Here is a 4,214-nt window from a genome sequence, read left to right on the forward strand (position 1 = left end):
TTCTATCGGGCTCTTTTTGCCAAACCGCTAAGTTACGTTGACGTAAACATACCACCAGCATCGGTTGTCAAGCGATGGTAGGGAACAAGTAGAGACACACAAACACACACACACATATATATATATATATATATATATATATATATATATACACACATACATACATACATATGAAGGGCTTCTTTCAGTTTCCGTTTACCAAATCCACTCATAAGGCGTTGGTCGGCCCGAGGCTATAGAAGACAGTTGCCCGCAGGCAAACATACACAAACGTATATATGTATACACATATGACTAACCCGTGCCAACACGGAAACGGACGTTAAATGATAATATATATATATATACATGTGTGTGTGTGTGTGTGTGTGTGAACATCAATCGTGCATCTATATATGTATGTGTGTACACATACATAGATATACAGGGTGTCCACAAAGTCTGGGTACAGGGAGTAAATAAAATCATAACATAAACAATTAAATATAAGAAATAACAATTTCTTGAAGTATGTGTTAATCCCCGTGTACACCTTGACGTTCTGAGTTCAAATTCTGCTGAGGTTTGACTTTGCCTTTCATCCTTTTGTGGGGTCAATAACTTAATAGTGGAACACTGGGGGGGGGGGGGTCAATGTAATCGATTAGTCCCCTCGCCACCAAATTTCAGGCCTTGGGCCTTTAATAGAAGGGATCATTTATAGCTTTATGATAAGTAGAAGCTACAGAGAGATAGATAAATGTGATAAGGTGCCCAAGTGGCCCCTCTCTCTCTACCTTGAAGATATGCCCTGCCCAATCTTCACTACTACCATCTCTCTCTCTCCTCTGATTAAGGTAGTCAAGTAAGTAGCTTATCCCTTGCAAGATACCTGTTCTTGTCCATCTTGTTGTTGGCACTCTGTCGCTTATGACGTCGAGGGTTCCAGTTGATCCGATCAACGAAACAGCCTGCTCGTGAAATTAACGTGCAAGTGGCTGAGCACTCCACAGACACGTGTACCCTTAACGTAGTTCTCGGGGGGATATTCAGCATGACACAGTGTGTGACAAGGCTGACCCTTTGAATTACAGGCACAACAGAAAACAGGAAGTAAGAGAGAGAGAAAGTTGTGGTGGAAGAGTACAGCAGGGTTCGCCACCATCCCCTGCCGGAGCCTCGTGGAGCTTTAGGTGTTTTTCGCTCAATAAACACTCACAACGCCCGGTCTGGGAATCGAAACTGCGATCCTATGACCGCGAGTCCGCTGCCCTAACCACTGGGCCATTGCATCTCCACCCTTGTCCATCTATTCATACCTTAAAGCTCACACCACCTGGCACAAAGCAACCTTCCCCAACAGCACTCCCCAACTCAATCAGTGGGGGAGGCCGTTTTTGTCTGGCAAGTTCCCTGTTGCTTTCACTGATGCTGGAGTCTTAAAAAGAGCCCAGTTACACACTGTAAAATGGTTCGTATTAGGAAGAGCAACCAGCCATAGAACCATGCCAAAACAGGCAGAAGAACTCGGCGCAGTGTTCTGACTCGCCAGCTTTTGTCAAACCAGCCAACTCATGCCAGCATAGAAAAGAGGACATTGAATAATGATGGCTCTTAATGCGTGCATTTATTCTTTTACTACATGTTTCAGTCATTTGATTGTGGCCATACTGGAGCACCACCTTAAAGGATTTTTTAGTTGAAGAAATCGACCTCAGGACTTATTCTATCGGTCTATTTCACTGAACTGCTAAGTTATGGGGACGTAAACACACCAACATTGGTTGTCAAGTGATGGTGAAGAGACAAACACAGACACATACAAATATATATATAAATATGTGATCTTCTTCTAGCACATTAACAGTCCACCTAGTGGTCTCCTTTATACACACACACACACACACACACACATATATATATATATATATGCAACAGGCTTTTTTCAGTTTACACACAAACATATATATATATATATATATATATATAGGACAGGATATATATATATATATAATATATATATATATGCAACAGGCTTCTTTCAGTTTCTGTCAACCAAATCCACTCACAAGGCTTTGGTTGGCCCAAGGCTATATAGTAGAAGAAACCTGCCCAAGATGACATGCAGTGGGGCTGAACCCAGAACCACGTGTTTTTTGGAAGCAAGCTTCTTACCACGCAGCTAAACCTGTGCCTGATATGTGTTCTATATCTTTTTTTTTTCCTTTTTGTGAATCATTAAGTTATGCTAATTGAAGCTTGACCAGTTTGTTTTTAACGAACGCAGTCAAGGACACTAAGGCAGATACACACATAATTTAACACAATATGACATCTGGACCAGAACAAACACTGATCGAGAAAATACGTCAACAAGTATATTCCTAGTCGTAAACATTCACAGACGCAATAATAACTTTTTTTTTATACTTGTTTCGGATCTTTTTTAAAACGGGGGCCACATTTTTCATTAATGTTTTACGTAGTGTTTTTGGTACCGAAAGACTTTCAAACTTCGTATACTTATCTATTTTGTGTTATAGAACAGAAAAATATTTTTGTATTCGAATTTATTTCATGTAAAAAATTGTCTTATTTCGATAATTTCAACCAATCACTGACGTCCATTCAGCCGATATACATTAAGTGCCGACTACATAAACAAACGATTCTTCGTTTTATTTGCTTTTTTCATTTTAAATTTGCTTTAACCCTAACCCTAACCCTAACTCTAACCCTAACCCTAACCCTAACCCTAGGGTTAGGGTTAGGGTTAGAGTTAGGGTTAGGGTTAGGGTTAATTGTTTCAGAATCGTTTGTTTATGTAGTCGGTGCTTAATGTATATCGGCTGAATGGACGTTAGTGATTGGTTGAAATTACAGAAATACGACAACTTTAACATGGAATAATTTATGGATTTCTTTTTTTTTTAAGAAGACTAAGAGAAAAAGATGTTTTATATGACACATTCTACCAGTGTTCCAAGTTTCAAAGTGTTTCGTTAATGAAAAATGTGGCCCCCGTTTTAAAAAAGATCCCTTGTTTCAGCCATTGGACAATGGCCATGCTGCAGCACAACCTCAAAGAAGTTTTAGTCAAATGAACTAACCCTTGTAATTATTATTTTTTTTAAAGCCTGGTACTTCTTTTATTGGATCATTTTGCCAAACTTGCTAAGTTATGGATTAACACACCAACACCGGTTGTAAGGCAATAGTGAGGAACAAACAGAGACACACACATACGTTCATTGACAAAAACTACACATTCACACATTTATATATATAGGGCAGGGAATCGTCAATTAGTAATAAAATTAATAATTAACAATTTTGCCGGGTAGCTCAGTATGAAAAAACCTTTATCGGTAAAACCATTTATAATCATAAATATACAGGGATTAGCAGAAGCCTGCTTCTCCAACATACTGAGAATTCAGAAATAGCAGTCAAAGAACTACTGATTCCAAACTATACATTTTTTTTCTCTAATGGATGGCGATATTTATGGCACACACAGAACAAAAAACAGAAGAGAAGAGTAAAAACAAACCTGCCTTTAGTTAATTGGGTACGACATTTCACGGTTAAGGGTATGAATTCCCCTATTCCGATCTTCAGCCTCAGTATTCGAATAAATTTGCTAATGTCTAAATAACTCACGTTAATTTTGACCATGCGACATCAAGACCACGTGAGGCAGACACTAAGAAATTTATCGGCCAGTGAGTTTAAAACCTCTCCCCCAATGATATTTGGTTGTGTCTGGGGAGAATCATTCTGTTTCAATGCTTTATCAATTAACCGGTGGAGCACTAAGAGCACCGTCCGAGTGTGATCATTGCCAGAGCAGCTGTCTGGCTTCCGTGCCAGTGGCACGTAAATAGCACCATTCGAGCGTGATCGTTACCAGCTTCGCCTTACTGGCACATTAAAAAGCATTTGAGCAAGATCAATGCCAGTGGTGCCTGACTGGCTCCTGTGCAGCAGGTAGCACGTAAAATACACCATTTTGAGCGTGGCCATTGCCAGTACCGCCTGACTGGCCTTCGTGCTGGTGGCACGTAAAAGCACCCACTACACTCTCGGAGTGGTTGGCGTTAGGAAGGGCATCCAGCTGTAGAAACTCTGCCAGATCAGATTGGAGCCTGGTGTAGCCATCTGGTTCGCCAGTCCTCAGTCAAATCGTCCAACCCATGCCAGCATGGAAGGCGGACGTTAAACGATGATGATGA

This window comes from Octopus bimaculoides, chromosome 3 (genome assembly GCF_001194135.2).
Source record: "Octopus bimaculoides isolate UCB-OBI-ISO-001 chromosome 3, ASM119413v2, whole genome shotgun sequence".
In the NCBI taxonomy this organism is placed as follows: domain Eukaryota; kingdom Metazoa; phylum Mollusca; class Cephalopoda; order Octopoda; family Octopodidae; genus Octopus; species Octopus bimaculoides.